Source organism: Herpailurus yagouaroundi, unplaced genomic scaffold, assembly GCF_014898765.1.
Source record: "Herpailurus yagouaroundi ecotype Mexico unplaced genomic scaffold, PumYag 28, whole genome shotgun sequence".
Classification (NCBI taxonomy): Eukaryota; Metazoa; Chordata; class Mammalia; order Carnivora; family Felidae; genus Herpailurus; species Herpailurus yagouaroundi.
Window position 1 is genome coordinate 143,771,166 of NW_024412376.1, and position 22,916 is coordinate 143,794,081.

At 35.7% G+C, this 22,916-nt stretch overlaps 1 pseudogene; it reads right to left on the minus strand.

Moving 5' to 3' along the window:
- Positions 1-1,272: 1,272 nt before the first annotated feature.
- Positions 1,273-22,916, minus strand: part of LOC121042013 (tigger transposable element-derived protein 1-like) — a 22,724-nt pseudogene continuing 1,080 nt past the window's right edge.

Consider the following 22,916-nt stretch of genomic DNA (forward strand, 5'->3'; position numbering starts at 1 on the left):
AACAAATAAAGGACTGTGAAGGGAAGAAGCATTGAGAGCTATTTGAGAATTCACCCTGGTCTGGTATGACAAGGAAGTTTTCTTTCCAGAAGTGAAACATTAGAAACAAGTAGAAGTTAAATAGAAAATTTTTAAAAGAGAGATTCAGGTTTAGGAGAGACTTGCTCAGAGTGAGCAAGGGGAATGAGTAGCAAAGTGAGATGGATGCATTAAACAGGTAGGAAATGAGTTTTTAAAGTGAAATGAGTTATTAAAAGGGTTTAAATGAAGGCGATGATCTGATTTGTTTGGTGATTAAAAAAAAATATGTTGATAGCAGCAGTGTTTTCTCCGAAGCAAATGTGGGGCTGCTGGAATAATTTAACTGAGAAATGCTGGTGGCACCGGGTTTGTGTTGGTGAAAGATTGGAAAGTTGATAGGACATAGTAGTTCATTAACCGAGTGGTAAGAGTGGTCAACGAAGATGCCTAAGTTGTTTTTCTTTCTTTTTTTTTTTTTTTCCAGAATGTGATAATGCATTTCCAGAGAGAAATCTCCAAAATGAGAATGTTGGGGACAAAGTCTATGAGTTTAATTTGAGAAGCCTTAGTCATAAATCTGGAGTAAAAGAAAGGTCTGACCTGGGAATATGGGGCAGAGGATCATAGCACTTCAATTTAGAACATAGACATTATATTTAAATGAAAGAGATTATTGGGAAAACAAATGGCTGGATGATGTCTGGAAGTGTTGAATCACTAAATTCTACACCTGAAACTAGTATTACACTGCATGTTAACTGGGAAAAAATAAAAGAAAGAAAATAAACACTACAAATAAAATACAACAAACAAAAAACACTAATAAATATGTATAAGTAAGAGTGGAGTGAAAGAGAGGTAGTCTTTAAAGGAAAGGTAAAGTAAAGGAGGACGACCAATTGCTAAGTGGGGTGAACGTACGGCACAATATTCTCCTAGTGTACTTAATCTTTCTATTCCCTATAGAAGGTTTACTATCTCCTCCCATCGCCACTTACCTTACAGTGCCCTCCAAAAATATAGTTGACTGAAACACAAGACAAAATATTTTAAAAAGAAAAAAATATTTTAAAAATTATACCAGCAAAAATAGGGAAACACAAAATGAGTAACTAAAGTAAAAAAAAAAAAGTCAGATGTAAGAAATATAATTGTCTACACATCACCCCTGAATACACTAATTCTTTCATTAAAAATAGGGGGTTACCCCCCTGTGCTCTGGTGGGACTGCCCTTCTTAGTCAAGCTTGCCTCAGTCCCGGCAAGGCAGGCTTCTCTCCCAGAAGAACAGCATAGGCCTCTGCCCACACCACCTCTCAAAAGCCCACAGTTTTAAAGGTCGGCTGACTTGTCTGGGATAGAGCCAGGAGGGTATGGCACTACTCCTGGAGAGAAGAGATGCCAACAACTGCAGGGCAGACAGCGTGGAAACAGCAATCTGAAACAAAACAAAACAAAACAAAAACAAAAACAAAGAAAAGCAAAAAGCAAAACCTTTGACATACAGCAGGTAGATTATTTGCTATTCTAAGAGGGCTTCCCTGAGAGGCAACATTCAGGGAGATGCCTCTCATGGGACAAAAAAGCTGGTTGGAACTATTGCCCTCCCGTGCCCCTTAGCAGAAACACAAAGCCACCTGAGGGAAGCAGCTGACACCACCTCCCGCCCCCGCCCCAGCACTGGCTGCCTCACTTGCTTACACCGAGTCCCAATCCCTGCCATCTGGTGGGACTGACTTGCTCAGTCACACTTGCCTCAGTCCAGTGTGGCTTCTCAAATTAAACTCATAGACTTTGTCCCCAACATTCTCATTTTGGAGATTTCTCTCTGGAAATGCATTATCACATTCTGAAAAAAAAAAAGAAAAACAACAACTTAGGCATCTTCGTTGACCACTCTTACCACTCAGTTAATGAACTACTATGTCCTATCAACTTTCCAAGGCTTTGGAAGCCTCCCCCAAAGTCCAGCACAAGTCTCTCCCCATACCACGTCTCTCAACCAGAGAGTTCTACAGTGCCTCAGTTCTGGTTGAGTCGTTGTCAGCTCTCATTTCACAGGCAGATCAGAGCACACCTCCTTAAAGCTCACCACATTCAGGCCAGGGGCCCAACATTACCCACAGCAGGCATGGAGAGCCTCTGCAGATTAGTGGCTTGATGGTTAAAGCAGTCAAAACACAACAGCATAGTATATGAGCACACATCAGAGATACACCCTGCAGTGCCGGATGGGCACTATGGGACCTCTTCTTCACATGGTCATTAATTTCAGAAGCAGGAGACATAACTGGCTTTGCTAACACAGAGAAGAAGGCAGAGACAGACAAAATGCCAAGATAGAGGAATTCATCCCAAATGAAAGAACAAGATAAGGGCATAGCAAGAGATTTAAGCAAAACAGATACATGTAACATGCATGATGGACAATTTTAAGCAACAATCATTAGGATACTCACTGGACTTGAGAAAAGTAGATATCAGTGAGACCCTTACAAGAGAGATTAAAGAGTTAAAAATTATAAGTCGGAGATGAAGAATGCAATAAATGAGATTAGAAACAGACCTGATGCCATGAATAGCAGGCTGGAAGGAGCACAGGAATGAATTAGTGACCAGGAAGGCAAAATAATGAACCAAAGAAAGAAAGAAGAATTATGGAACACAAGAATAGATTTAGGGTACTCAGTGTATGCATCAAATGTAATAACACTCATATTATAGGAGTCCCTGAAGAATAAGAGAGAGAAAAGGGGGCAGAAAATTTATTTGAGGAAGTAATAGCTGAAAAGTTCCCTAATCTGGGGAAGGAAAAAAAAGACATCCACATCTAGGAGGCACTGCGAACTCCCATTGAAATCAGCAAAAGCAGGACAACACCGAGACATACTGTAATTAAATCTGTAAAATATAGTCATAAAGGAAAAACCTTAAAATCAGAGAGACAAAAGAAGTCCTTAACTTATAAGGGAAAGTCCGTAAGGTTAGCTGGAGATTTCTCAAAAGAAACACGGTAAGCCAGAAGGGAGTGACATGATGTATTCAGAGAGGAGAATGGGAAGAATCTGCAGCCAAGAATAGTCTATCCAGCAGGGTTACCATTCCGAATAGAAGGGGAAAGAGATTTTTCCAGCCAACAAAAACTCAAGGAGATCGTGACCACTAAATCAGCCCTGCAAGAAATATTAAAGAGGATCCTTTCAATGTAAAGGAGAGAACAAAAGTGACAAAGGCAAGAAAGGATCAGAGAAAATCTCCACTGACAACAAAACAAGGAATAAAATGGCAATAAACACATATCTATCAATAATTGCTTTGAATGTAAATGGACTAAATGCTCCAATCAAAAGACATAGGGTGTAAGAATGAAAAAAAAAAAAAACAAAAAAACAAAAAACAAGAACTATCTGCTCATTTTACAATGACTGATTTTAGATATACAGACACCTGCAGATTGAACATGAGAGGTTAGAGAAACATTTACCAAGCAAATCGATGTCAAAGGAAAATCAGAGTAGCAATACTTATATCAGACAAACTAGACTTTTCTGTTACTGCATTGTTTATATCCCGCTTTGGTATCAGGGTAATACTGGCCTCATGGAATAATTTTGAATGTGTTCCCTCTATTCCCATTTTTGTATGGTTTTCATAAAGATTGTCATTAATTATTATTTTTTAATGTTTGGTAAAATTCACCAGAGAACCCATGTGATCTTGGCCTTTTCTGTGCTGGGGTATTTTTGATTTCTAATTCAACTTTCATTCTTGTTATTGGTCTAAGAAGATTTCCTATTTCTTGGATTCAAGATTCATGATTTACTTGTAAGCTGTGCATTTTTAGGAATTATCTGGGATTTTTCCTAAATTATCTGATTTGTTAGTATATAATTGTTTATAGTAATCTGGTATAACAATATTTCTGTGGCTATCTTTTCCATTTCTCATTTTGGTTTTTGAGTTTTCTCTCTTCTTTGCTAAGGTAGTTAAAAGCACTGCCAATTTTATTTCTTTTTAGAAAAACTGGTCATTACTTTCAATGTTATTGTTATTGTGGCCTCTTTTATTTACTTCTGCTTTTGTTATTTCCTTTACTAAAATTCAGCTAAGTTTCTTCTTTGTCTAGTTTATTGTAGTGCTGTTTATTTGAACGTTTTTTTTTCTTAATACAAGCATCTATAGCATAAATTTCATTCTAACATGCTTTTGATGGATCCCATAGGTTTTGGAATATTGTGTATTTTTTACTTTTTGAGATATATTTTTATTTGCCATTTTATTTCTTATTTGACCCATTGCTTGTGTAGTATTGTGTTAATATTTCATATTAAATATTTAATATTTACATCGTAGATTTTCCAGCTTTGTTTTATTGCTCATCTTTAAGTTTTGTACCATTGTGTTTGGAAAATATACTTGGTATGATTTTAGTCTTCTTCTTTTTTTTTTAATGTTTATTTTTGAGAGTGAGGGAGAGAGAGAGGGAGACACAGAATCGGAAGCAGGCTCCAGGCTCTGAGCTGCCAGCACAGAGCCTGACGCGGGGCTCGAACTCACAAACCTTGAGATCATGACCTGAGCTGAAGTCAGAGGCTTAACTGACTGAGCCACCCAGGTGCTCCCAATTTCAGTCTTCTTAAATGTGTAATATTTGTTATGTCTCTTTTTATGTGATTTAAAAGGGATTCTTTTGTGTGTGTACCTGAAGAAAGTGTGTATGCTATTTTACTGAGATGCAGTGTTTTATAATATCTTTTAAAACCATTATTCTGAAGTATGCTTCAAGTAAAAAATGTTCTTGTTGAAAAACATAATTATTGTAACTGAAGGTATTCGTTTAAAATAAAGCATATCAGAGGGGAAGTGAGTGGGGGGGATGGTTGAACTACGTGAAGGGGCTTAAGAGTACACTTATAATGAGCACTGAGTAATGATGTATAGAATTGTTGAATCATATATTATACACCTGGAACTAATATAATACTATATATTAATTATAATGGAATTAAAATGAAAAGCTTAATTAAAAAAAGAAGACAATAGGAGCGCCTGGTCCCTGTTAAGCATCCAACTTCAACTCAGGTCATAATCCCACAGTTTGTGGGTTCAAGCCCTGCATCTGGCTCTGTGCTGACTGCTAGGAGCCTGGAGCCTGCTTCAGATTCTGTGTCTCCCTCTCTTTCTATGCTCCTCCCCACTCACACTCTGTCTCTCTCCCTCAAAAATGAGTAAATGTTAAAAAAAAATTAAAGAAAGACAACAACCATTAAAAATATAGGTGGTTATATCGGTCAAAATGTATTACTGAGGTACCTGATTTTAACATACCAACAAAAAGAAAAAAATAGTGTAAAAAGATAAAGGAGATTAAAGGAAATAAAATGAGCAAGAAGATCTGGGCCAAAATACACATAGTAATAATGAGCTGGAAATATATTTAGAGTAGAATTTAAGGCTGAAGTATTGAGAACAGATAAGATTATTTTTTGATGATTTAAAACTACACAGATGACAAAAGACTTAAAAATACACCAAACAACAGCTAAATATATAAAACAAAACTGGTAAATGTAAGGAAAACTAAAAATTAAAATGAGAATTGTAGATTTCAATAATCTCCTAAAGTTTCATTGATGCAAAACACAATAACACACAAAAATGCAATGAAGAGAATCAATTTAATAGGAATACATAGAATTATAGGTATCTCATATAATTTTTTTTATGTCAGGAAAATTTACAAAAGGTTCATGTATTGAAACTCACAAATTCATTAAATGACTCTTCACAAAATTCTAGAAATCTGAACATTTTTAGGTTCCATTTTTTTAGTCATCATCCAAAACAGTAGAACTAAATAATATGATTAAAAAACAAAACAAACAAAAAACGTCTAACTACTTTTGAAATTAGAAACATAGATCTAGAATAACATTTGAACTGCAAGAAAATCCAATGGGAAATTTAAAAGAACATCTAGAAAGCAATAAATATAAAAACACTTTATATCAAAATCTACAAGATTAATCTGATTCACTAAGAAATATATAGTCTTAAATACCCCCATTATTATTAAATAAAAAATAAAATAAAGGCCTAAATTGAGAAGTCATTCTCACTCACTTGCCTCCGATATGCTCCCTTGGATAGAAAAGGAAGATACTGATTTTTTTTTTAAATGAGTGCCTAAATTTAAAATTTTTGCTTTATTTAACAATTAGACAATGAACAATATAATTGAACAACATAAAGCAAAATAAAATAGAAATATGGATAAAATGAAGAGGAAATAAATGTTAATAAAAAGAATAGTAGTCAAAACACATAAATTCAGAACTCCTATTTTTTAAAGTCTAATTAAATTTACTAGGGGCACCTGGGTGTCTCATTCAGTTAAGCGTCTGACTTTTGACTCTGATCCTGATCTCATGGTTGGTGAGTTCAGCCCTATGTCAGGCTCTTTGCTGACAGCTCAGAGCCTGCAGCCTGCTTTGGATTCTGTGTCTCCCTCTCTCTCTGCCCCTCCTCTGCTCACAATCTCTCTCTCTCTGTCTCTGTCTCTCTCTCTCTGTCTCAAAAAAAAAAAAAAAAAAAAAATATATATATATATATATATATATATATATAATTACATTTACTAAATGGGTAGAAAGGTGAAGTTTTATATGAATGGGAATTTTTTAAAAAATAAGAAAATACAGGCGCAACTCAGATATATTGCAGGGTCAGTTCCAGACCAGAATAATAAATGAATATCACAATGAAGTCAAATGAATTTTTTCATTTCCCAGTGCATTTAAAGTTATGTTTACACTATACTATAGTCTATTTTTATACAATAGTATGTTCAAAATGCACATGTTAATTTTTAAAATACTGCTAAAAATGCTAACCATTATCTGAGCTTTCAGTAAACATTAATATTTTTGCTGGTGGAGGGTCTTGCCTCACTATAGATGGCTACTGACTGTTTAGAGTTTTGGTGGTTGCCGAAGGTTGGGGTGTCTGTAGCAAGTTGTTAAAGTAAGACAATGAAGTGTATATCGATTGAGTCTTCCTTTCATGAACAATTTCTCTGTAGCATGCAGTGTTATTTGATAACATTCCAATCTTCTCAACTCCTGCTGCTTGTTTTTTATCAATTGAATTTATATAATTTCTAAGTCCTTTTTTTGCCATTTCAACAATCATCATGGTGTCTTCATGAGGAGTAGCTTCTATCTCAGGAAACTACTTTCTTTGCTCATCCGTAAGAAACAACTCGTCTGTTCAAATTTTATCACGAGATTGCAGCAATTCAGTCACATCTTTAGGCTCCACTTCTAATTCTAGTTCTTTTGCTATTACTGCCACATCTGCAGTTACTTTTTCCGCTGAAGTCTTGAATCACTCCAAGCCATCCATGAACGCTGGAATCAGCTTCTCCAAACTCCACTTAATGTTGATACGTTGACCTCTTCCCATGAATCACAAATATTAATGGTGTTCTAAATGGTGAATCCTTTCCAGGTTTTCAATTGACTTTGCCCAGATCTATCAGAGAAGTCGCTATCTATGGCATTTGCAGTCTCATCAAATGTATTTCTTAAATAATTTGGCTTGAAAGTTGAAATGAGCCAGGGTTTCAGAATGAATGTCATGTTAGCAGCAGATTTGAAACAGCATTAATCCTGTCGTGCATCTCCATCAGAGCGCTTGGGTAAGCAGGTGCACATTGTCAATGAGCAGTCATATTTTGAAAAGAATATTTTTCCCTGACCAGTAGATCTTAACAATGGGTTTAACAATTTCAGTAAACCATGATGTAAACAGATGTGCTGTCATCCAAGTTTTGTTCTTCCATTTATAGAGTACAGGCAGAGTAGATTTAGCATCATTCTTAAGGGCCCAAGGATTTTCAGAATGGTAAATATGCATTAGCTTCAGTTTAGTCACTAGCTGTGTTAGCTTCTAACAGAAGAAATCAGCCTGTCCTCTGAACATTTGAAGCCAGGCATTGACTTCTTCCTACCTGTGAAAGTCCTAGATGGCATCTTCTTCCAATAAAAGGCTGTGTTGTTTACATTGAAAATCTGTTTTATGTAGCCACCTTTCGTTGAATTATCTTAGTTAGATCTTCTGGATAACATTCTGCAGCTTCTATATCAGCACTTACTACTTCACCCTTTACTTTTTGTTATGGAGATGGTTCCTTCCTTTAAATCTCATGGATCAACCTCTGCTAGCTTCAAACTTTTTATCTGCAGCTCAGTCTTTACAGAATTGAAGAAAGTTAGAGCCTTGCTCTGAATTAGGATTTGACTTAAGTGAATGTTGTGGCCGGTTTGATCTTCTATCGAGACCACTCAAACCTCTTCATTTCAGCAGTAAGTAAGGCTCTTTTGCTCTCTTATCATTTACGTCACTGGAGTAGCATTTTTAATTTCCTTCAAGTATCTTTTCTTTGCATTCACAACTTGGGGCACTGTTTTGTATAAGAGAGCTAGTTTTTAGCCAATCTCAGCAGTTGACATGGCTTTCTCACTAAATTTAATCTAGCTTTCAATTTAAAATGATATGTGCAATTCTTTCCTTCCCTTGAATACCTAGAGACCATGGTAGGGTCATTCAGTGCCCTAAGTTCAATATCTCTGTGTCCTAGGAAACAGGCCTAAGGTGAGGGAAAGATGGGCATGAATGGAGCAGTCAGAACATACCCAACATTTAAGCCATCTTAAATGGGCATGATTTCTGGTGCCCCCCAAACTAGTACGTTTTTAGTAACATCAAAGACCATAGATCACCATTAAAAATATAGTAACAATGAACGTTTTGAAATATTGAGAAAATTATCAAAATGTGATACAGAACACGAAATGAGCAAATGCTATTGGAAAAAAAAATGGTTCCAACTAACTTCCTTAATGCAGGATTGCCACCACCTTTAATATATGGGGAAAAATGGAATATCTGTGAGCACAATGAAAGTGCAATAAAATGAGGCATTCTTGATATAAAGGAAACTGAAAGCATTAAACATGATCTCATATTAAATTTTATAGAACACATGTAGAAAAATTCAAGGACCGGTATGATTTCTAACAAATAAAAATTACTAAAATTAATCCAAAAGGCAGACATTTTAAAACTGAAATAAAATAGAAGAAGACAATATGTACTTAAAAGCTACTGTATTGAAAAGAGGGACCTACACTAAGTTTTAGCTAACCATCAGATAACTTGATTCCAATTTTACTTAAACTATTTCAAGCTGTAAAGGGAAACAAAGAATTCTCCACTTTATTTTATGAAGCCAGCCTGATTTACATTCCCTATCTCAAAAGGAAATGAGAAAATAGAAATTATTTATGAATATAAAAACAAATATCCTAAATAAAAAATAAAATATTAACAAACAGAAGCAAGTAATGCATAAAAATATAATGTCTAGGGGCGCCTGGGTGGCGCAGTCGGTTAAGCGTCCGACTTCAGCCAGGTCACGATCTCACGGTCCGTGAGTTCGAGCCCCGCGTCGGGCTCTGGGCTGATGGCTCAGAGCCTGGAGCCTGTTTCCGATTCTGTGTCTCCCTCTCTCTCTGCCCCTCCCCTGTTCATGCTCTGTCTCTCTCTGTCCCAAAAATAAATAAACGTTGAAAAAAAAATTAAAAAAAATAATGTCTAATTACTAAGCAATGTTTGTTCCATTAATCAAAGTGTAATTCAGCATACAAAATTTATCACATTTTTTTTTCCTTCACACATTCAAAAATGTGGGAAAGATATAAATTCCACTGGTATATTCCAATAAGGCATTTGGTAATATGAAAATTCATTCTCAATGAACAGTATGGGCACAACATACATAGAAGAAAAAAATGAAAACTATTTGCCAAAATAATTGAGTAAACATTTTGTAAATGGACAAAATTCTAAACTTACACTTATTTAAAATAAGGAAGTCAACTGGAGCCCAACTCTCTCCGTAGTATGCAACATTTTCTTGAGATTTTAGCAAATATGGGAACGTGGAATATTTTAGTAATCAATGTAATTTTTAGAAAAATAAATTATGTTTCCTTGTGATGGTATGATTTATAACTGTAGCCACCATTTTCCTTTCTAAACTATTAAAATAAATAAGATAACTGGATAAAGTGACTTGATATAAAATATTTATTATTTTCTTTTTTTATTTTTTTTTTAATTTTTTTTTTCAACGTTTATTTATTTTTGGGACAGAGAGAGACAGAGCATGAACGGGGGAGGGGCAGAGAGAGAGGGAGACACAGAATCGGAAACAGGCTCCAGGCTCTGAGCCATCAGCCCAGAGCCCGACGCGGGGCTCGAACTCACGGACTGCGAGATCGTGACCTGGCTGAAGTCAGACGCTTAACCGACTGCGCCACCCAGGCGCCCCAATATTTATTATTTTCAAGTGTACAATAGTTTAATGGTTTTATATAACATGAAATGATACCCGTGATAAAACTAGTTATCATCTGTCACCATACAAAATTACTAATATTATTGACTATATACTAATATATTACATCCCCATGACTCATTTATTTTCCAATGGAAATATGTACCTCATAATCCCCTTTGCCTATATTTTCTGTCCCCCTAATCACTCCTGTCCTCTAGTAGCCAATAGTTTGTTTCCAATATCTATGAATCTGTTTCTGTTTTGTTCATTTGTTTTTAGATAGCACACCTAAGTGAAATCATACAGTATTTGTCTTTTTATGTCTGACTTATTTCGCTTAGCATAATATACTCTTGATCCATTTTGTTGTCCCAAATGGCAAGATTTCATTTTTTTTTTAATTTTTTTTTTCAACATTTATTTATTTTTGGGACAGAGAGAGACAGAGCATGAACAGGGGAGGGGCAGAGAGAGAGGGAGACACAGAATTGGAAACAGGCTCCAGGCTCTGAGCCATCAGCCCAGAGCCCGACGCGGGGCTCGAACTCCCGGACCGCGAGATCGTGACCTGGCTGAAGTCGGACGCTTAACTGACTGCGCCACCCAGGCGCCCCAAGATTTCATTTTTTTTAATGGCAGAATAATGTTTCATGTGTTATATTATATATGTGTGTGTGTGTGTGTGTACATATATATATATATGTGTGTGTGTGTGTGTGTGTGTCTGTGTGTGTGTATAATGCAGATATTATATATATAATATCATATATAATATCGTATAACATATATATAATATTCTTTATTTTTCATCTATTAATGGACATGTAGATTGTTTCAATATCTTACGTATTGTAAATAATGCTGTGATGAACATAGGTATGCATATATCTCTTTGAATTGATGTTTTCTTTCCTTCAAATACCCAGAAATGGAATTTTTAGATTGCATGGCTACTTAATTTTAAACTTTTTGAGAGCCCTCCATACTGGTTCACAGAGTAATTTCATCAAGTTACATTCCCACCAACAGTACGCATGTGTCCCCTTTTCTCCACATCCTTTCCAATTCTTATATTTTTATGGGTTTTTTTGTTTGTTTGTTTTGTTTTTTATACTAGCTAAGTGACAGGTAGGAGGGGATATTTTATTGTGGTTTTAATTTGCATTTCCCTGATTGGTCATGTTAAGCATCTTTTCATGGTCATTTTGGACATCTGTATGTTTTCTTTGGAAAAATGTCTATTCAACTGCTCTACCCATTTTTTAATTGGTTTGTTTTTTGATATAAAGTTGTATAAGTTCTTTATATATTTTAGATGTTAATCCCTTATTGGATTTTATCACTTGCAAATATCTTCTCCCACTCAGTGGGTTGCCTTTTCATTATGTTGATAGTTTCCTTTGCTGTGCAAAACTTTTTACTTTGTTGTAATCCAATTTGTTATTTTAGCTTTTGTTGCCTTTGCTTGAGGAGACTGGTCCAAAAAAAAGAAAATACAGCTAAGGTCAATGTCAAAGAGGTTACTATTTATGTTTCCTTCTAGGAGTTTCATAGTTTCAGGTCTTATGGGCAAATATTTAATCCATTTTGAATTAATTCTGTATGTGGTTCAGTTTCATTCTTTTACATATAGTTGTCCAGTTTTCCCAACACCAGACTGTTAGCAGACTGCATTTTTTTCATTGTATATTCTTGCCACATTTGTCCTACATTAATTGACCATGTATGTGTGGGTTTATTTCTAGGCTGTCTATTCTATTCATCCATGTAGCTTTCTCTTGCCAGTAACATACTGTTCTGGTTACTATGGCTCTGTAGTATAATCTGAAGTCAATGAGAATGATATCTCCAGATTGTTCTTTCGCAAGTTTGCTTTGGCGATGTCGTATGTATGTATGTATGTATGTATGTATGTATGTATATATGTATGTATTTGTTTATTTATTTTTGAGAGAGAGCATGAGCGAGGGAGGAGAAGACGGAAAGGGGGACAGAGGATCTGAAGTTGACTCTGCACTGACAGCAGTGAGCCTGATATGGGGATTGAATTTACGAACCATAGATCATGACCTGAACCGAAGTCAGATACTCAACCAAATGAGCCACCCAGGTGCCTCATCTTTTTTAATTACATACAAATTTTAGGATTATTTGTATAGTTCTGTAAGAAAATGCCATGATATTTTGATGGGGCTGACATTGAATGTATATATTGCTTTGGGTAATATGGTTTTAATATTAATTATTCCAATCAATAAGCCATGGAATATCTTTCAATTTGTTGGTGTCATTTTCAGTTTCTTCCATCAATGTCATAGTTTTCAGAGTATAGGTCTCTCACCTCCTTGGTTAAATTGAATCCTAGATATTTTACTTTATTAATGTGATTATAAATTGAACTATTTTCTCAATTTCTTTTTCTGATAGCTTATATTAGTATAGAGAGACCCAACCAATTTCTAATTATTGATTTTTATCCGGTGACTTTTCTGAATTCATGTACTAGTTCTAATAAATTTTTGGTGTTTAGGGTTTTATCTATATATTATCATGTCAGCCGTAAATAGTGACCATTTTACTTCTTTCTTTCTGATATGGATGACTCATTTTTCCTTGCACAACTGCTGTGGCTAAGATTTCTAAATTTATGTTGAATAAAAGTGAGAGTCGGCATCCTTTTCTTGTTCCTGATCTTAGAAGAAAAGCTTCCAAGTTTTCATCATTGAATATGATGTTAGCTGTGATTATGTCATATGTGACCTTTGTTATGTTGAGGTAGTAGGTTCCCTCTATATCTACTTTGTTGAGGATTTTTTATTAAATGTTGAATTTTATCAAATGCCTTTTCTGCATCCATTGAGATAATTATATGACTTGAATCTTTCATCTTGGTAATGTAATGTATAATTTTGATTGATTTGTGGATGGTGACACATCCATGCATCACTTAAATCCCACTTAATCATTGTATATTATCCTTTGAATGTACTGTTGAATTTGATTTGCTAATTTTTGTTGAGGATTTTTACGTTTATGTTCATCAGGATAATTGGCCTTCAGTTTTCTTTATTGTGCTATCTGTGTCTAGTTGAAGTCTCAGGTAATGCTGACCTCATAAATTAGTTTGGAAATATTCTTCCCTCTTCAATTTTTTTGTAAATATTTAAGAAATATAGGTAGTAACTTTTTTAAATATTTTGTAAAATTCACCTGTGAAGCCACCTGGTCATGAGCTTCTCTTATTGGAGGATTTTTATTTTATTTATTTCTTTTTAAAAATTTAAATCCAAATTAGTTAAAATATAATGTAATAATGATTTCGGGAATAGAATTTAGTGGTTCATCACTTACATATAACACCCAGTGCTCATCCCAGCAAGTGACCCCTTAATGCCCATCACCCATTTTGCCCATTGCCCCACCTAACACCCCTCCAGCAGCCATTAATTTGTTCTCTGTATTTAAGAGCCCCTTATGGTTTGCCTCCCTCTCTGTTTTCATCTTATTTTTGCTTCCCTTCTGCTATGTTCATCTGTTTTGTTTCTTAAATTGCAGCATGTCTGAAATCACAATTGCCTTTCTTTTACTGACTTACTTTACTTAGCATAATACACCCGAGTTCCATCCACATTGTTGCAAATGACAAGATTTCATTATGTTTGATCACCGAGTAATATTCTATGTAAATATATAAGCCACATTTTCCTCATCCACTCATCAGTCGATGGACATTTGAGCTCTTTCCATTATAAGGCTATTGCCAATAGTGCTGCTAAAAATATTGGCATGCATGTATCCCTTCAAATCAGCAATTTTGTATCCATTGGATAAATACCTAGTAATGCAATTGCTGTGTCCTGGGGTACTTCTATTTTTAATTGTTTGAGGAATTTCCATACTGTTTCCAGAATGGCTGTGCCAGTTCGCATGCATTCCTACCAGCAGCGCAAAAGGGCTCCCCTTTCCTCGCATCCTCACCAACATCTGTTGTTTCCTGAGCTGTTAATTGTAGCCATGTGTGAATTTTAGCCAGGTGTGAACTGGTATCTTGGAGGATTTTTTAAATTACTAATTTGAATTAATTTGTAAGCAGTCTCTTCAGACTTCCAATTTTGTGCGTGTGATTTAGGCTTATAAGGTTGTACCTTTCAAGAACTGTATCAATTCCAGGTTTTCAGTTTGTTGGGGTATAATTATTGGTAGTAGTCTCATGATTATTTGCATTGCGATGATATCAATTATGCTTTCTCTTTCATTTCTGATTTTATTTGTTTGAGTCCTCTGTTTTTCTTGATGAATCTGGCTAGAGGTTTATCATTATTTTAGTACTTATTTCCATTGATTCGGGGCTTTGCTTCATTTTCTTTTTTTCAAGTTCCCTTAGGTGTAAAGTTAGATGCGTTGTTTGAGATTTTTCTTGTTTTTTGAAGGTGTGCCTGTGATGCTATGAATTTCTATCTTAGAACAGATTTTGCCACATCTCAATGATTTTGGACCATTGTGTTTTATTTTCATTTGTCTCAAGGTATTTGTTAGTTCCTCGTTGATTTTTCATAGACTCATTGGCTGTTTAGCTTTCACGTTTGCTTTTTTCCCCAATATTCTTCTCCTAATGAAGTTCTAGTTTCATACCATTGTGCTCAGAAAATATGCTTCATATGATTTCAGCTATCTTGAATATTGACACATGTTTTATAGCCTAACATGTAATCTATCCCGGAGAATATTCTGTGCACACTCGAGGAGAATGTGTATTCTGCTGGTTTGGGATAGAATGATCTCTCTATCTTTTAAAGCCATTTGGTCTAATGTGTTGTTTAAGGCCAATGTTTCCTTATTGATTTTCTGTCGGATGTTCTATCCATTGATGTAAGTGGAGTATTAAATTCCCTTTCTATACCTGTATTACTGTCAACTTTTCCCTTTATATCTGTTAATGTATTCTCTAAATGTTTAGTTGCTCCTATACCGGGAACATAATGTATGTAACTGTTATATATATTTTTTAATCGACCATTTTATCATTATACAATATTCCTTTTTGTCTTTTGTCACAGTCTTTGTTTTTAAAATCTGTGTTGTCGGGGCGCCTGGGTGGCGCAGTCGGTTAAGTGTCCGCCTTCAGCCAGGTCACGATCTCGTGGTCCGTGAGTTCGAGCCCCGCGTCGGGCTCTGGGCTGATGGCTCAGAGCCTGGAGCCTGTTTCCGATTCTGTGTCTCCCTCTCTCTCTGCCCCTCGCCCGTTCATGCTCTGTCTCTCTCTGTCCCAAAAATAAATAAACGTTGAAAAAAAAATTAATAAAAAAAAAATAAAATCTGTGTTGTCAATATTGTTACCTCATCTTTCTTTTGGTTTGCAACCCTTCACCTTTGGTCTTTGTCTTTAGATTCAAAATGAGTCTCTTGCAGACAGTATATAGATGTGTCTTTATTTTTTATCCACTATGCTACCTTAGGTCTGTTTATTGCAGCATCCAGTACATTTACATTTAAAGTAACTATTGATAGGTATGCACTTATTGCCATTTTCTTAACTGTTTTCTGGTTATTTCTTTCTTCTTCTCTTGTTCTCTTTCGCCTTCCCTTGTGATTTGCTGAATTTCTTTGTGCTATATTTAGGTTCCTTATTCTGTATTGTTTCTCTATTGTAGATTTTTGTTTGTTGTTACCATCAGATTCATATATATATATATTGATCCTATATATGTAGCAGTCTATTTTAAATTGATAGTCACTTAAGTTTGAACACATTCAAAGGCACTGCATTTGTACTCCCCTTTTAGGTTTTTGATGTCCTATTTTAAATCTTTTTTTGTGTAACCCTTAACTACTTATTTCTATTATAGTTTATTTTTACAGTTGTTGTCTTTTAAACTTCATATTATGTGTTTAAGTTACTGACCCACTGCCTTTACTATATATTTGCCTTTACTGGTGAGGTTTTTTTTTTTTTCCTTTGATATAGTTTCTTATTTCTATTTATGGATTTTTCTGGTTAAAAAAAAGACTCTGTGACCTTTATTGTAAGGTTTCTTTAGTAGTGATAAACTTCTTTAGTTTTTGCTGATATGAGGGAATCTTTGTTTCTTCAATACTGACTGATAATCTTGCCAGGAAGAGTATTCTTGGTTGTAAGTTTTTCCCTTTCAGTGCTTTGGACATGTTTTGCCACTCCTTTCCGGCCTGCAAAGTTTGTTCTGAAAAATCAGCTGAAGTCTTATGGGGTTTCACTTATATGGGACTATTTGTTTTTATCTTGTTGCCTGTAAGATTCTCTCTTCATCTTTATTTTTTTTTTCCATTTTAATTATCATATATCGTGATGGGGATCTCCTTGGGTTCATCTTATTGGGAACTCTCTGTGTTTCCTAGATCTAGATGTCTGGGTTTTTGTTTGTTTGTTTGTTTTGTTTTGTTTCCCAGGTTAGGGAATTTTTCAGCCCTTATTTCTTCAGATAAGTTTTATGCCAATTTCAACCCCTTTCTCATTCTGGGGTCTCTGTAATATCAGTGTTAGTATAGTTGATGTTGTCTCAGAGGTCCATTAAACTACCTTCACTTTATGACTCACTTTTCTTTTTGCTGTTCTGTTGGGTGATTTCTGTCCTCAGATTGCTGATTTTTCCTCTCCATTATCTAATCTGTTGACTCATTTTAGTGAATTTTTTAAATTTCAGTTAGTGTGTTCCTCTTATATTATTTTTCTTATATTGCTGGTTTTTTTTCCTTATATTTCTAACTGTTTATTGAAGCTACACTATAGCTACACTACATTCTTCTCCCAAGTTTGGCGAGCATCTTTATGACCCTTTAAGCTGTTTATTGGGTACATTACTTACCTTCGTTTCATTAGTCTACCCCTCCACCCCAACCTCCACTGGGATTGCATCTTATTCTTTCATTTGCAACGTATTTCTGTCTCTCATTTTGTTTGGCTTTCTGTGCTTGTTTTTTTGTTTGTTTTGTTTTTGTTTTGTTTTGTTTATTTTAAGAGAGAGCACATGGGAGGGCAGAGAGAGAGGGGGGAGAGAGAGAAAATCCCAAGTAGGCTCTGCAGTGTCAGCACAGAGTCCAATGCAGGGCTTGAAATCACAAACTGTGAGATCATGACCTAAGCCAAAATCAAGAGTCCAATGCTTAACCCACTGAGTCACCTAGGCACCCCTTCTGTGCTTGTTTTTATGAATTAAGCAGAACTTCTACATCTCTCAATCTTGAAGGAGTAGCCCTGTTTAGGGGCATCTCCTGTGTGGATTGCACAGGTCTGTTCTCTGAGGCTGGCTGAGGCTGGAGTGGTCCTAGGGCATACTGCATCAGGGCCACTCTGGTAAGACAGCTGGATCTGAAGCAGATGCAGCTTGTGGAGTCCTGAGGAATGCTGGGGCCACCCTGGTCAAGTCACTGGCTCTGGTATAGTTGCCACCTTGGTGGGACTGCTGGAGCTGGAGCAAGAACTGGCCAAGGGGTGCCAGTGTGCTCTGTGCTTGGCCATTCTATTGGAATAGCTAGACATGAGGTGGGCATGGGCCAAGGAGGTCTTGGGGCCCACATCAGCAGGGTCACCTTGGTAGGACAGCTGAATTGTTGCAGGCTGGGTAGGGAGTCTTGGGACATCATACTCTAGTGACACTTGGCAGAACAGCTGGTGCTGTAGTAGGAATTGGGAAGGGTTGCACCACATTGGGTCTGCCCTGGTGGGATGGCTGGAGCTGGAAAGGGCATGAGCCAGGGGGTCCCAGGGAATGCCATGTATAGTTTGCCTTGGCAAGATGGCTTGGTCAGGTTCAGGTTCAAAGGATTCTGGAATGCACTGTCCCAGAACCACCTTGGGGGAAAGCTGGGCTATGGGCCTCGGTCCCACCTAGGTGGCCCTAGCAGGCTGGCTAGATTGCCTGGACAGTACTCACACCCACACTATTTAATTGGGCAGGGAACCTCAAAAATTGTGCTCACTAGCATCTCCAGTGCCAGAGAGAGTGCCAGCAGTTTCTCTCCTGCTTGACAGATACTCTAAGGTAAGCAAATGGTTTCCCTTCACTTATAGACTAGTTTCCCTTTAAACTCCTGTTTTTTTTTTTTCGAAAGAAAGGTGGGCAAGTTTGTGTTTCGGCCTCTCAGTTTTAACCCTCAGTTTTGTGGGCAGTGTTCCTATTACAGAATCTATATTCCCTAACCTTTTCTGCATGCTCCCTCTATCATTTATTATGCAGAAGCTGTTCAATTAGCACCAAGTTATTTTTCAGAGGATATTGTTATTACATTTGTTTGTGTCTGAGGAAGGAGGTAAATTTAAGGTCACCCATATTGCACTGCTCTCCTCACTGTAGGTTGTCTTGAATTTAGCAGGAACACCTAGAAAAAGAAACAGGAACATTCATCTATTCCAAATAACAACAATAAATTCAACAAAAAAGTCAAAAGGGGCACCTGGGGGGCTCAGTCGGTTGAGCATCTGATTTCTGATTCTGATCTCCCAGTTGGTGACATTGAGCTCCACATTGGGCTCTGAACTGAAAGCATGGAGTCTGCTTGGGATTCTCTTTCTACTCTCCTCACCGCCCCTCCCCAGTTCACACACACATACTCTCTCTCTCTCTCCCTCCCTCTCTCAAAATAAATAAATAAACATTAATTTTTTTTTTAAATCAAGACACTTTATGAAATACTTAATCATAAATTTAACAAGAAAGACAGAAAACATATATGAAAAAAAGTGAGAGCACATTATTGAGACAAAACAACATTATTGAGATAAAGAAATGCCATTTCATTTTCTTAGACAGGAAGGAATAATGTCATAAAATATAAAATATCTTCAAATAAATATATGCATTTAGTATAATTAATCTAATCTCTAATGCTTTCTAAACCTACTTATTGACAACTTCTTCAGATGTTCTTCATTAGAAGGTAAACTAGAAAGTGTCAAGACTGTAACCTAAAATAGAAAATTCTATTTATTTTCTATTGAGTTATCCACAAAGTCACGCAAACATTCACATTTCTTGAACTTCTGCTGAGTCCTTGAACTTTAGGGTGATTTTGTGAAGAGTATTCATACAGTACATCATAAATTATTTGCTTGAGCATATTTTATTTTGTATTCTTTTTGGAAAAAATTAGTAAAATAAGGGACGAAACATGATGGGTTTCCACATTACTGAAAACATCGTTACTTGCCATGTAGTCTCTTATAAACTGATCAAACACAGATTTCATTTTCTAAGCTATTTTTTTCAAAGAGATATATGAAGTTTTAATCTAATATTTAACTTTAATATTCAGAGCAATGGTTTAAATGAGGAAGCCAAAGCAACAGTATACGGCAAAAGAATCTGCAGATTTCTATGAGCCACGTTTCTTTCTTTCTTTTTTTTTTTCTTAATGTTTATGTATTTATTTTGAGAGAGACAGAGAGTGTGAGCAGGGGAGGGACAGAGAGAGAGGTAGGAAGAGAAACCCAAGCAGGCTCTCTACTGGCTCAGTCTCACAAACGGTGAGAACATGACCTGGCCAAATCAAGAGTCAGATGCTTAACTGACTGAGCCACCCAGGCGCCCCAAGCCTCTTTGTATTTAGAAAAGTATAATTCCTAAATCTTGCATATGGTTCATTTAATGCTTTAGTGATTTTTGGCAGAAATACAGATAGCTTATTTAATAAGAGGCAATATTTTGCCCCCAAAATGCCTCAAATTACAATGACAATGTAATTTGCATATAAAATGCTTAATGACTAGAATTAGAACTAAATTCGAATTACACAATTTACAATTAAAATTTACAATTAAATTATACATTTCACAATTAGAATTAAAACTCCCTGAGGCAGGTAGCACAACCGTACACATTTCAGTATATGCTGAATTTGCTATATGCTAAAATAGTATATGCTAAATTAGTATATGCTAAATATGCTATATTTCTAATCATACGACACAAATTTTGTCAGGATATATTTGTCGATTGTTACACATATACTTTACATACACAGACTTCCAACAACATTCTTTTCATTGAGTTTCATACTTCCTTCCTGAAAGAAAAAATAATTGCTGATATCTGGATAGCTATATATTCCTCCCCTATTTTCTAGCCCCTGTGCTAGTGATATGGTGATATGGGTTCTTTTGGTCCATGGGTTCTCAGTAGAAGGTATTCATCGCTAAAGTATAGGATATCAAGTGCATTGTGCCATTTTTTCACTTATTGTAATGCAAAAGGAGGCTCATATAAAATTATCAGATAGTAGAGGCTCTATCAGCCCGTGTCTGTAAATGGCAATGTGCACAGAGGGATTTCCTTTTAATTTGATCAGCATTAGCTATATGCCATGAGCTACAAATTTTTTTTATGTTAAATGACTAACATTCTGTGGTTATTTTCTAACTGTGGTTTAACATACGTTTCTTAACTAATATTCCTCAAGTCTTCGTGTCAGACAAAATAGAATGAATGATCTTGCCATTAAAATAATGTTGATATAAACACATTTGTTCCTCTTGCTCCACTGACATTTTGTGGTACATTCTTTTATTCTTGTCCTCAAATAATTACAACTTGATTTATAGTTTTCTTTTGTTAGGAAAATGTTATCTTTTTTAAAAGAATTTCTTTTATTCATCAAATATTTATTGAGTAAATATTTGGATGAAATATTTATGGGAATGACACAAGCTGAATTAAAAACAAACATTTGCCCTTAAGGAGATGACTGTATAGCAGCACACACACACACACACACACACAAATGCACACAAATGCTATGACCCAAGTTTGAATTTGATTAATACCATAACAGATTCTCAAAGTAAAGAGTTCCATCACTGGGGACATTTTAAAAGTGGCATATAGTTACAAAGTTAATATACATACCCATCATATATAAATTCCAAGCAATTTTTGGTCTCAGGTCATGATCTCATGGTTCGTGAGTTCGAGCCCCGCATCGTCTCTGTGCTGACAGCTCAGAGCCTGGAGCCCGCTTCGGATTCTGTGTCTCCTTTTCTCTGTACCTTCCCCGCTTATGCTCTCTCTCTTTCTCAAAGAATAAATAAACAGAAAAGAGAAAGAAAGAAAGAAAGAAAGAAAGAAAGAAAGAAAGAAAGAAAGAAAGAAAGAAAGAAAGAAAAGAAAAGAAAAGAAAGATTTCAAGCAATTTTTTACCATAGTTCCCAATAATGTCCATATATTATCTTTTCTTCTTTTCCAGACAATTCCATTTAAGTAGTCACCTGTCCAAAAGGCTGTGAGTACCAGAGATCAAATGATGAAGGAGGATGGCAGAGCTATTTCTTATGACAGAGCCTGTCCTCAGCAAGTGTGTCCAGAAGAACATGCACATAGAATTGATTCTTTTTATTTGAATGACATTCCTTGGGGCACAAACTATGGACTCCTTGTAATGTTCAACTGTAAGTGCTTTAGCTCACTGGACACAATGAGAGATTGCTTTTCTCCCGAAACTTTTAACAAATTTTAATAGAATGATCAGAAGTTAAAAAGACTCTAAACAAAGACTTTCAATAGGAGATTTATAGACTTGCATGACAACTCTCTCTCTGTAGATAATGGAAAAAAAAATCTGTAGATATTCAGCATATATTTCACAGAATAGACACTCATGTTTTGCTTAAACATTGTAGAAAATTGCCATGATTTTATTTACATTGTGAAGTTAAGTGTTACCCCAAATTTAATGCCATTATTTCTGGGAGTCTCCTATAGATTAATATTTTTCAAAACCTCTTAACAATTAATATTCCTCCAAAACTAAATACCATATTTCTGAAAGGGTTATGCAATTGACCAGTGGTAAGAGTGATAAAATTTAGGAACACATTCTTGGAATGACCCAATTTGGTTCTGTAGAATGGCCTAGAAGGTTGAGTGAAATGAAAATCTATATTGAAACATTACAGTCTAGCCTCAACTAAGGAAGATGACCAGATGTAAGGCAGGAAGATGGAAGAAAAGAGCTGAGAAAACCAAATATTAATACCAACTGCCTTAGATGCTGCATTTCACAGGTTTTAAACAAGAAAAATTCTGAAATAATTCTCACTGAACAAAATAAATATGCTTCCAAAGGGTGTTTAATATGATATGGGATAATAAAGTTGAGAGCTTCCCCATCTTACTCTACTCTTTAATTCCCATACTCTTGTTAACAAATAGTTGACTCCATTAAAAGCTGTGTAATAGAGAAGACACAAGACATGACCATTCCACTGGCAAAGGGGAAGCGCACAGGCATAAGCAAGTGAAGGTACATCCTAAGTGTACTTATCTAAGAAAAAAGATTAAGATTTGCAGTGAGCATAACTTTAAATGATCTAAATGTCAATAGGAGCCCAAAGATTAGGTAGAGATGGAAAGAGATTGGAGATGGAAACAGATGGAAGCAGAGATTATAGAAATTTGAAAAAGATGAAAGGGAGCTGGCAGGAAAAAAAAAAAAAAAAATATATATATATATATATATATATATAT